We start from the raw sequence: 12,494 nt of genomic DNA on the forward strand, positions 1-12,494 counted from the left end.
CACACACACACACACACACACACACACACACACACACACGCACACACGCACACGCAAGCACGCACACGAGCGCGCGCTGAAGCGCAGGAGGAGGAGGAGGAGGAGAAGGGAGAGGAGGAGACTTGTGCACTGCTGAGTGGTGATTGGCCGTTGCCATACCAACGAGGGAAGGGCTTGGTCAGAGACTGCTGGGGGAGGAGCCAATGGCTGATTATAAAACACTTGTGAACAGCAGCTTCTCTTCTCCTGAGCTGTCTCGTCTGCCTCGCGCTTAAAACAGTCGGACGTGTGATCTGGCCTGTGAGGCGGCTCGCAGTGCTCTGCTTTAAGGAAGGAAGGAAGGGAGGAAGGAAGGAAGGAAAGAAAGAAAGAGGGTGAAAGAGGGTGAAAGGGTGAGCTGCAGGGAACAGGGTTCTCCATCGTCCTGCGGAGCTGTCTGTCCAGACCAGGGACTGAGCTGCCTGCGTCTTGTGGATTTATCTCAGTGTGAAGGCGAGGGAAAGCTGAGTGGAGGGGCAGGAGTCTGCTTCCCCGCTCCATCCCCCTGTCTGCGTGGATGACCTGGGCTCCACTGTAAGTACTGCTGCACGCGCATCACATGCACTCATGTTTTCATTCAGAAATATAACTCAGGCTGCAAAGATTAATCTAGCTGGAAACTAAATTCTCTCAATTCCAGCTTCTTAAATGTGGATATGTTCTAGTTTCTTTTGGGGACTTCATTTTAGGCTTTTGGGAAACACTGATAGACATTTTTCACCATTTTCTGATATTTTTATAGACCAAATAACTATTCGATTAACTGAGAAAATAACCGACAGATTAATCAACAATGAAAAAAATATTTAGTTGCAGCAGAATATGCACCACCTTACGTATGGGTCAGGGGGGGTCAGGGGGGTCAGGGGGTTTAGAGACAGGGGTACTTGTTGCTGATCTGAGCCTGACTTTGTCTCAGTAGCTTTCTGGATCTCAAAGGGTGGGGGGGGGGGTCTTACTGCGCTTCACTGGTCTCTTCTAATTTGCTACTTTACACACTGTTGCTAGGTAATAAGAGAAATGTTAAATACTCCAGACTAAACTGCTGGCCATGTTGACAGTTCTTTGAATTACTGAAATCACAAATATAAAGAGCTGCAACAGTAAGTCCATAATCTGCAACTATTTGGATAACCGACTCATCGTTGGAGTCATTTTTCATGCCAAAAATGCAGGAAATGCTGTTTTCAGCCTCTCAAAAATGGAGATTTCCTCTTTGTTTATGTTTAATGTCATATTAAACTTTATATTTTGGGGTTTTGGACTGACAAAACGTGGCATTCAAAGACTCAGTCTGGACTTGGAGAAAATGGGATGGACATTTTTCCACTTTAGATGAGGCCGTAGCCATGTTTGACATGTATGTGACAGTTGCTTCTGTTTGGTGACTTCTAGGGTTGGGAATCACAATCAGGCTACGATGGCGTCTGTAGGAGTAATAACACTTAGACAAGAGGTTTGTAAAAGAAGAAGAGAGTATATACTTGTAAAAAAAAACGTGCGCTCCGCTTCCCGTCGCCAGGGGCGCGTGCCAGATGTTGACTCCACACACGAGTGCTCACCTCAAACCACTTTGAATTGATCTTCTCTACCCCTCCTCAGCTACTAAACCACCTACTCTTTTATGTCTGTGTCTTAATCCATTTCATGTTTTCATACAAAAGGAGCTTTACACACAACCTAATCCGAGATGCATATATTATGACTGCAGTGTTCTACATCTTATCTTGATTTGAGTGGTCATTTACATTTAAAAGGGTTGTAAATTTGGTTCTTCAAGTTAATTGGAGCGCACCACGGTCCATGTTAATCAAATTAAATGGAATTTCTCACAAAATGATGGCTAGTGAAAATGCTGAGTGGCTGGTAATTTTGGAAAAAAAAACACTTTCCAGGGTGGCTGGGGATCTAGATTGTTAATGCCAAGCCTTGGTCAGGATCTTGATTCTAGTGATCCTTATGGCGCTAGTACAGTTATGTTCTTTAACAGGTGGCCATTTGCCTCTGTGACTGGTTCTGTGACTGTTTGTCACTGTAATTTTGAGTCCAAAGTAGCAATCTTTTGCCTTAACACTGCAGCTGAAGCACAATACTACTGTTTACATAAGCAGGTTATTACTGAGTCCCTGATTCATCGCACGGCCCTGGGCCCACTCAGCCGTGGTAATGTGAAGATAGACCCTACCGTATTTAACAATAGCCCCGGCACCAGCACTGAACTCCACTCACAGACGAACAAACACAAGCTATCATTTGGTCAAACACAGTAAATGGAAGGCCGTTTGCGTTTCACACAGCATCGAGTCTTCTGGCTACTGCGGCACCATAGGTCCTTATGTGGCTGAATTATACTGCAATGGTGGAGTGTGTTTACCAAACAACACGAAGATCACGAACACAAGATATCTTGGCACAGTCAGGGACACTGACACTACAGAGTTTACACTTAAACCCGTTTTTTTTTTTCTCATTGTTGCCATTTTAAGATGCCAGCATGCAAAATTGACAGTAGCACAAATGGACCTGGTCTTCCAGTGCGTTCTTCACTTTCCACTCTCTGCTGTTTAACTGCAAGAAGCTAGGCTGTATCATCTCATTATTTATTTTAATTGGACAGTACCAGGGCTGCAACTAACGATTATTTTCATTGTTAATTAAGCGCTTGGTCTATAAAATGTGTCTTGTTTTGTTGATCCCAAACTCAAAGATATTCAGTTTAATATGATGTAAAACAGAAAAGAGCAGGTGAGGCTAAACACTCAACAACATTCAAAATGGTTGCCGATTATTTCTTATGAATTGATTAGTTGACTCATCGCTGCTGCTTTGGACAGTACTTCTCCATAGGTCAGTGTACAGGTAAATGAACTGGAATAAACCCATAAAGAAGTGCGAGCTAGTCCAGTACACACTGATGAAGTAGTGCATGCACACAGCTCGCCCAGATCAAGACACTGGCACGCACTCACAATGGCAGGCGCCATTTCCAAGCTTCCCATTTGTTGTCTATGTAAGCAGCCGAGCAATGCATTCTGGTAGCGTTGCTGCAACTTTCAAAGAGCGGGGCACTGGGTAGCCTCCTTTGCATAAAGTTGAATTCAGGCTACTTTATGCAAATTTAGGGTTGTCCAGCTCGACTCACAGCCTCAAAAACCCACAAATTAATTTTAAATTGGCCGTCAATCTAAAATAAAATAGATTCAGCAGCTGCATAGCATATTTCTTTCATAAAAGGCTTAGAGAAACTCATTTCAGTGAGCTATTCTTGTAAAATAAGAGAGCTTTCAAATGGCGAAAGACAGCGTTTAAAAATTTGGGTGTAGACAGGCCACGGGGGAAGCATTCGTCCAATCGGATGCAGCTATCCCGGTTGTAGGAGGGTGTAGCCTGTTTTCTTTGCTTGTCATTGGTCATGGAAGAGAATTTGATATCCGCTAGTGGCAAGCCCATCAAGTGTCCAAAAAATGCCACACAGGATGCCCTGCAGTTTTCTTGTAATCGTACAAAGTTATTTTACACACACACATACACACACACACACACACACACTATTATTTTAGTTTACATACAATGTTACTCAAAAACCCAAAACTCAACGTGGGAATGCGGTTCCTTTCTCATCAAACATTTGCACAGCTGATCATTAATAGTGCATTGTGAACATATGTGTTTACTACTGGAGTTGGAAGTCTTCTCTTGCCGGTCTTTGCTGGCACATTGCTTTACATCTTTGCACATGACTACAACCGACTGTTGATTAACTGAATAGCATGAAGATTTTATATATATATATATATATATATATATATATATATATATATATATATATATATATATATATATATATATATATACATGCATACGAAACATAAGGAATTACAATTGGTACATTTGTTTGACATAGTCAAGTTTCAGCTTCATGGTTGGGTACTGTCTTTGTGTGCATGAGCAGCAGCCACGTACTCCCTCCTGCACCACTGCTGCTGCCAGGGTCACATTGATTTACTAAAAAAAAGGACCTAAAGTGTTGCTGGGCACGCCTTCCTTACTCACGCCCAAAAGACCTTAAAATCTCTTCACAGGTGGGCTGGCGGTTAGCGCATTTACAGCCGAGCTGTCCAGCTAATTTAAACATGTCCACCTTATGTGTTGCTGCCAACGCTTTAGAAAGAATGACGTTGTTATCAGAGCACACCGGACAAACACAAATGTTGTGACAGGCAAGCGCTGTCTGGTGGAGAGACGCAGCTTGATGATTGGTTGGGCATCCTGAAGTTTAAGACGTGCTTCTCTGGGCAGGAGGGTAGTCGTCGTGCTCTGCTGTGTGTTTAAGCGCTTTAGATAATTGCAAGCCGCCTTTCTCCCAGTTGCTGGTCTGGTGATGCAGCTGTGCAGGCTTATTAGAGGTTGGCTCGCACGCCGACACAGGCAGAAGCCACCGGGGGGAACACATAACGTGTTGTGTGCGAGTGGTGTGAGGTAAGCTGTGAGTCACAAAGCTGCTCCTGACAGATGCAGGACCAAAAGCCAAAAACCTGAGAGATAACACATCAGAAAAGTCACACACGCATAACGTGACTTAAAGCAATCTGACAGACGGAAAGGTCTAAAACTCTGAGGCACGTTTCTGACATTTAACTGAAGAAGATTTCTATCTGTTTTTGTCTGCTTAGTCAAATAATTAAGAAGTAAATCTGGGCTTTATTTACTCATTTGGTCAGCTTCATGAAGTAAAAATTGTCTGGGTACATTGTACGTCTTTGCGAAACATTACCAATACGATTAACCAATACGCAACATCTGGACACAGGATGACGGAAAGGTGTGTCAGATGTGTGTCGATGGTTACTGGAGGGTGCAGGTACTCTCGATATGTGAGGGGCTGAAAACGGTATTTCCTGCCATTTTTGCATGAAAAATGTCTTAAATGAATAATTAATTATAAAAATAGTTGGCGATTATTTTTCTTTGTATCGACTTATCAATTAGTCGACTACTCGTTGCCGCTCTAATGCTAACAGTAGCTGCTAACACTACTTCCAAAGCCCCAAATCCATCTACTCAATGATGATAACTGAAGCCTTGAGCTGGTGCATTTACAATAGAGCCTGACTGATAAAGGATTTTTAAGGGCGACAGCGATACCAATACGAATATTTGGTTATTTAAAATTCTGATATGCTGAGATATATAATTTTTTTATTTAAAATAATCCAGAAACGTGTTACAAAACAGATTTCCCTAACATTAGTTATTTGTAGTTACTTATGAGTTCTCACTAAAATTTGTTCAGAGGAACATCAAAATATAGTTCTCATAAATAAAATGCATAAAAATACAGACTTAAGATATGAAACTAAAAGTCCTTTTGAACAAAAGAAAACAGTGTTGCCAACAGGGACGTTGTAGAGCGCCCTCTGGTGGACAGACTATGCAACACCAGCACTGATAACATCATGAGTCCGTTTCTATTTTTTAAATATTCATTTGTCAGAATCAGTTGTTTACCATTATAAATTTTGAACACGCATTCCTCATTTAATTCTGGATATGACCACTTATGTTTCTTCCGTAATTGATTTTTAACATGAATTATAACCTTATGACAAAAAACAAACCCCACTTCCATTTTTTATTGTGTGCTAGTAGAGACTGAATGCACTCCCTAAACATATGTTACCTTAATTGTTTGAAATTGAGACAAAGACAATATTTGTCAATAGATTATGAAGTAAAATTTTATTTCAAAATTCTTTTTAAAACCCCAAAAAAGTCACAGGTCAGTTTGACCCGAGGGACACGAGAAGACCATAAAAGGGTTAAATCAGCAATTATAAATGCCAATTCCAGTAGATGGTGAAATGCCTAATATCGGCATATATTATCAGCCGATAATAAATGCCCGCCGATATATTGGTGGACCTCTAATTTACAAGGACACGCGACCACCTGACCTGGAAACCGAGCTTATCCATTCCTGCTTTTACATAAAAAGTTAGCCAATGCATCACTGAATGTTGGTGTAACGGCAATTTTCCAGGGCATTTCTGATGTAGTACTTGTAATGGTTAGGGTTGGATGCTTTAATGAATGGAAGGCCCTTATATGCCAATAAAGCACTGGCATGGCTGCAGCAGTACTTATCAGAGGAGAGGTGAACTAGTTATCAAGAGCGTTACACACACACACGGTCTGACTGCAAATCTCTAGGTTAATTCCATGAACAAACACAGACGTGCCCTGTTGCAGTTCAGAAAGCTTTGGCTGATTTCCCACATAGAAGTTTCCCAATCTAATTTTTAGTTTGTCCTTTTGGTCTCGCGTCAATAATTTCATGCTTTCAGTCACAAGAGGCGGCCATCAGGCAGAGCCTGTCTGGGGATGATAACCTGTCGTGCTGCTTGCTATCTCCCCTGAAAATAAATTAGAAATGATTCCCTCTTGTCTATTCTTTTTTTATCTCTTCTTCTTTGATTCTCCTTCACCACTGAACCTTTACCCTCCCCTACCTTTTATTATCTTCATCCCCGTGGGCACAGTTGGCGGTTTCTAGTTTTATTTGGAGGCTAAATCAGACGTGCCTCGCACAGCGGGGTGATAACGCTGCGTCCCGTCTCACCTCTGATGTCACTGTTGCATCAATAACCCGTGTGCATGTTTTGGAAAGTTGGGTTCAGGTTGGAGAGAGAAGAGACATTGTCGGAGTAAACCAAAAGCCTCAACTAACCGTAAAACACACAGCATTTTCTTTATTTGTTAAAATGTGACTGCCTCATGTAGTGGTCGGCCCAGCATCAAGCTTCATCGTGGAACGTTATTCTTGGCCAGACCTATCTCCACAGTGCTGTGGAGTAAGGTCTGCCTACTCATACATTTTGGAATAGGAGGAAAAAAAATCTCTGGGTTGTTTTTGTATATCTTTAAACCAATCTCAGTCGTCTTGGGCGGCGCTGAGCTCTGGATGCGGCGACGGTGGCTCTGCAAAATAGTCTCCGGAAGGAACTTGTTGTTGGTGGAACGTTTGCCTGCCTTGGTCTCTGGAATTAAACCAACCCCCCATCATCACGTACCCTTCACCATACCTAGAGACTGGCATGGTGTTATTTCAGTTAGCTTAATAGCTGATATGCATTGAGAGATGATCTTATGGAAGTTCCACATGCCTCCAGGTGATCTCCAGATATGGTGAAGGATATGTCATGATTATGGGGGTTAGTTTAATTCTAAAGACCAAGGGACCTTCATCAGGATGCATAGTATCCTGATCCTTGAAATAACTGGCTTTTAATAATAAAAATCTGCCTGCCTCTATGGGAATTTAACATAGGGGTGTGGATACTTATGCCCCCTGTATTTTAAGGAAGAGCATGCATTTATTTACAATACATTATTCATCCACATAGGACATTGGTGTCCATTAAGATCTATTTCTAAGATTGTTTTTTATTATTGCTCTTTTTAATCAACTTTAGCATGGGTGTGTAAACTTATTCAAGCCACAGTATCATCAGAAAAAGTTACCTAAAGTATTGAAAGTAAATACTCGGTGAAGAAAAATCCTCACATTTTAGCAACTGGAAATGATCCAAACAGTGTCAATCACGTAAGTGTTTATTGGTCTAATCATTCCCTCGGTACTTTAAACCGTTATATTGTCGTACTTGGTTACATTCCACCACTAGGAATGAGAACGGCTCTACAACCACCCCATGGTTGGCCTGTTGCAGACCATGGTGTCCTGGGATAATGGGCCCGTCTGACGTTGACCCCCCAGCAGTGTTGTTATCCACTCTCAGCCACTGGACACAGTAGGTCAACTGTTCACATGGGCGCAGTGGGTGACATGTAGACAGACACAGCGAGGAAGACACAGGGTTTTATTGTTGCTGTCAACACAGTTGTGTTGACAGCGTTGTTAGGAGTACCTTACTTATTGTTTTCTAACTATACTGAGGAAAATGCTCAGGAGAAGTGAGTTGGATGAGGAGCCAAGGACGATATGAACAAGTGAAGAAAAACTAACAAGTTAGACACTAACTAAGTGTCTAACAGAGAAATTGGGACTGTGATGGATGGCCATCCATGACAGAGAAAATAAGGCAGTTATTGTTGTCTAGTGAGGACCGAGTCCAAGAAAAGATGCAATGGAAGGAAACAAAAGGTCATCTTTATTACGGCTGCAGGACGGACACATGAATGAGAAGAAGAGGAGAACGTGACATCATAGGTTCTTCATGATTGTTTAGAGGGACACGGACAAGCTCAAGGTTGATAACTTTCTGTCTCAACATAACGTTTTTCTCCACAACACTGCACAGAGCGGTGTCTGGTGGAACTGATGGGGTGGCAGAGCGGTCGCCTGCCCATCAGAAGATTGTTGGTTCAATCCCTGGCCCCGCAGTCCCAACATTGAAGTGTCCTTGGGCAAGACACTGAACCCCAAGTTGCTCCTGATGCTGCGCTTCGGAGTGTAAATGTGAGTGGTTTATCTGATGAGCAGGCGGCACCTTGTACGACGCCCTCGGCCACAGTGTACGAATGTGTGTGAATGGTTCCTGTACTATGTAAAAGTCCTTTGAGTAGTTGTTGAGACTAGAAACTCTCAGTCCTTTACCACTGTGGGACAACAACCATCAGACTTATCACAGACGAGGCTGAAGCCAAGCAACATCGTTTAATCGTCTTAATTAAACGTCGCCAAGGTAGCATGTGATCTCGTGAAGTGCTGTCCCAATCCCATTTATACCCATCTGTGCCAATGTGACCTCACACACTCCCTCACTTAGCACCTGAGATACATTAAGTCTGTGAGTCCTTAGTCCTCAGGGCTCGCTTTGGGAGCGGGCCAGTGGTGTTCACTGCAGCTTGTAGGAAGCAAAGGGGAGGAGTTCAAAGCTGGCTTTAGTCCATCCAACTACATATTTAGTTGGACAGTGTTGTTTAAAAAAACAAATTCAGACCAAAGATTCTCGATGAGTTGTGACTTGCAACGCACTGGTCTGCAACATTGAGGAGAAGGTGCGTCATCTCCATAGCACCTTCCCTTCTCAGGCTTTTTGTAACTGGATCTCATTTGTTGCGTCTAAATATGAATGTGGATAACATTAGTGAGAGTGAGATGCTTGCTACAGATGCATTTCTTATGATTTATGTAAATCACTGCTTTGTTCTAACGCCACTCCCTCTCTTCAGTCACTGTCTCATAGTGTGTGTGTGTGTGTGTGTGTGTGTGTGTGTGTGTGTGTGTGTGTGTGTGTGTGTGTGTGTGTGTGTGTGTGTGTGTGTGTGTGTGTGTGTGTGTGTGTGTGTGCGCACATGCACACATCTGTGTCTGTCTTCTGAGTACATGTGTGATGGGTCGTGTGCGCTAAAACTGACCTTGAAAGTCCATGGTCACTCTGAAGCTCGCTCACCATAATAATTTGACTTCTATAGTTTGTAGCGTGACCTGACCAGCTGATTTCGCCATCGGCTGTTGTTGTGGCGTTTCTTACGTTCTACAAACAGCCGCTGGCGACAAGTCTCAGCAACGCCATCAGCAACGCCATCAGCGACGCCATCAGCGACGTTGGCTTAAGTCACCGTTCTAAAGCGGTTTTGTCTTGTCTTGAATCTTTTGCCTGAACTGGGCCTATGGCAACAATCAGACTGTTTAAAGCTATAGTGCGTAGATTCTTTCCCCCCCATGAGGTATTCTAAGCAACGACAAAACTTTCGGCGCAAGCCTTCTGTGATCGCGCACCTACCCCACCCCTACTACACGCAGTTGCAAGTAACCACGAAGTACACCGGGAATTTAAAAAAATATGGGCTCTTCAGAAGAGGTCCTTATCTTCACTCGATCTTCTGTACGTGAAAGGCGCCAGGTGACACCAGTTTTGTAAACACAGATTAAAATTAAAAAATGAAAATGAAAATTTCAAGTGCTTTTGTTGCTTTTTCTGATTTATTTGTCACTTTTTCCATGCTTTTGATGGTTTTAAGAAAAAAAAGAAGAAAAAAAACTGAGCTGGTGGTTTTTTTGTTCATGATCAACAAACCACATTTATATTAAATTATACATACGTTTTTAGTTAAAAAAGCAGAAATTATGAATTATTTTGATAATATTGAGGATCAGAGGATGTTGAGTGGATCACAGATGGGTATATGTCAAAGTTTAATTTAGATGCTGTTTTGAAAGCATTAAAAAAATAAAAAATAAAATAAAATGCTATAAGATTAAATAAAACACCCCAAAAACTCAATGAAAGTAATCATTAATTTCACCTGAAGAATGTTATATGGGATAATCCATGTTATTGTTTGGGCAATTTGGTTGAAAGAAATCCATATTTCAGATATAAAACCCTTTGAAACGAATCAGTTTGACCCAGGGTTAAATAGCTTTGAAGCAACTCATTAGGCGATGTAACTGACATTCATTATATAAAAAGGTTACGTAGTCAAGCTTTAGGCGTCGTTTGGAGTTCATTAGAATATAATCTGATGGTGACCTGACCAAACTAACCAAACTCTGGTTATAATGGACAAAACTAAGCTAATGCTCAGGCTTTTGGGGTCTTTAGTTTGTACGACCTCACCTGCACCCAATTTCTGTCTAGTGACGGAAATGATTGCTTCCAGAGGACCAATGACAATGTGTTGCTTGTAGTGTAGTTTCTCTCAGCTTTACTCTGCAGACACTTTAAAGCAACTTTTAAAGTAATTGTTTCACAGACTCTGTCTGCTCTCATTAAAGTTGTTTCCAGCAGGCAGCTGCTCACAGAGAAAAAGCTCTAAAAACCCTACTGAACACTATGTGCCCAGCACCATACTGCAGACAGTTGGGGACAAGCTTGTGAAGAATGTTGAGCATTTAGCAGCTGAAGAGACTTTTTTCAGGGGGGTTGGTGTCAGAGAGCTACAGAAAAACAGAGCTACAGTCAAAGGGGACGGGACACTGGACTTTCTTTGGAATTCATCAGGCGGCCAGACACACTAGGTATGAGCTCTTATGAATACTTTAGATTAGATTCAACTTTATTGTCATTACACATGTACAGGTACAATGCAACGAAACACAGTTTAGAGAGTTTAGAGAGTCCCCGAGCCGCAGCTAGTGAAAGTGTCTCCACATGTGTTGCTTCCTAGTCTGTTAGATGTTTAAATAGAAAAACACGTCGGCCATATTAGCCAACATTCATACTACGTCATCTTGTAGCGCCGCGGTCGACCTGCTGTTATCCGGTGCGTCCCATTCAGATGCTTAAGGGTGCCTTTTGTGTTGGTATCTTGGTTTAATCTTGGTGGTTTTTGATCTAGACTTGATCTTAAATGAAAAATAGAATAGGTTTTACAAGTCTTAAACAGTTAAATGTAATCTGTAGTTTGTGTTAGATATGTTAGGGTTGTTGTAAGAACTGGGGCGAAAGCACATTTCAGCCTTGTACAGCACGACTTAAACAGCTACGGGACTTTATTTCAGTTAACTAAACCAACAGCTGGATTGCATCGTGTAAAACTGCTCTATAAGATTCAGGCCGTGTTAATAGAACTTCCTAATATGTCGTGTATTTCAGCAAACACTGCATGTGTGTGTGTGTGTGTGTGTGTGTGTGTGTGTGGCTGGATATTGGCAGCAAAAACGAGATCAGTTTCATTACAGACTAAACACATCCGCTGTTTAACCACTCGGGTTTCTATGAAGCACCACCGTCGGCACTACTACTCTCCTTTAGGGAAAATGTGTGTGTGTGTGTTTGTGTGTGTTTGTCTGTGTGTGTTTATATGTGTGTATGCAGGCAGTTGCACAGGCAAAAGTAAAAATGTTATAGTCCATATGAATTACTGGAGCACACAGTAATGTAACCTCAGGCCCAAGGTCAGTTTTAGCGCACACGACCCATCACACATGTACTCACTGTGATGACAGACACAGATGTGTGCATGTGCTTCTCTGTACCACACACACACACACACACACACACACGAACGCGCACACGCACACGCACACACGCACACACACACTCACTCTAACATTAAAAAAAGAAGCAGGTAATGAGGAAAAATTAGAGGGGCCCGCTGTGTCTCTTGTGTAAAGGTTTTTTTGAATGTGGTGACCTGCATGCTGCATCCGGAGCTTAGCCCCGCCCAACACCGACGCGTGATTGGTTTAAAGAAATGCAAAAAACCAGGAGCATTTTTTTTTAAAAATCCTTTCCCAGAATGTATCTTTGGTGTAGCCGACTTTACTCCACAGCGCTGTGGAGCTTGGTCTGGCAACATATTCTGGAGAGAAGTAACCATTTCAGAAATAAACAGAAAGTCCGAGCGTATCTTCTTTTTTGTCCTCCCTCTATTTTTTTCATCTTCTCTTGCATGTTGGGTCTAGATATAGCAGACCGCATGCATCCTGTGCAATTTACCTTTTTATTTTTCTCTCTCTTTCTTTTTCAGTTAGTTGCTCTCTGCCC

At 42.2% G+C, this 12,494-nt stretch overlaps 2 protein-coding genes and 1 long non-coding RNA gene across 3 annotated transcripts in view; 2 read left to right on the forward strand and 1 right to left on the reverse strand.

Annotated features, from left to right (window-relative positions):
- Positions 1-194, forward strand: part of mtss1 (MTSS I-BAR domain containing 1) — a 68,375-nt gene extending 68,181 nt beyond the window's left edge. The window contains exon 15 of the transcript XR_004656221.1: positions 183-194. The gene's annotated coding sequence lies outside the window, so the exon portion shown is untranslated. The remainder of the gene's footprint in view (positions 1-182) is intronic.
- LOC117942858 overlaps positions 1-5,279 on the reverse strand; it is a 15,099-nt gene extending 9,820 nt beyond the window's left edge. Inside the window, exons 1-2 of the long non-coding RNA XR_004656239.1 lie at positions 5,268-5,279; positions 4,015-4,019 (exon numbers count right to left, since the gene is read on the reverse strand). This is a non-coding gene — a long non-coding RNA (uncharacterized LOC117942858). The remainder of the gene's footprint in view (positions 1-4,014; positions 4,020-5,267) is intronic.
- Positions 253-12,494, forward strand: part of cdk18 (cyclin dependent kinase 18) — a 39,387-nt gene continuing 27,145 nt past the window's right edge. The window contains exon 1 of the mRNA XM_034868511.1: positions 253-573. The gene's annotated coding sequence lies outside the window, so the exon portion shown is untranslated. The remainder of the gene's footprint in view (positions 574-12,494) is intronic.

The sequence above is a fragment of the Etheostoma cragini genome, chromosome 4 (genome assembly GCF_013103735.1).
Source record: "Etheostoma cragini isolate CJK2018 chromosome 4, CSU_Ecrag_1.0, whole genome shotgun sequence".
NCBI classification, from domain to species: Eukaryota; Metazoa; Chordata; class Actinopteri; order Perciformes; family Percidae; genus Etheostoma; species Etheostoma cragini.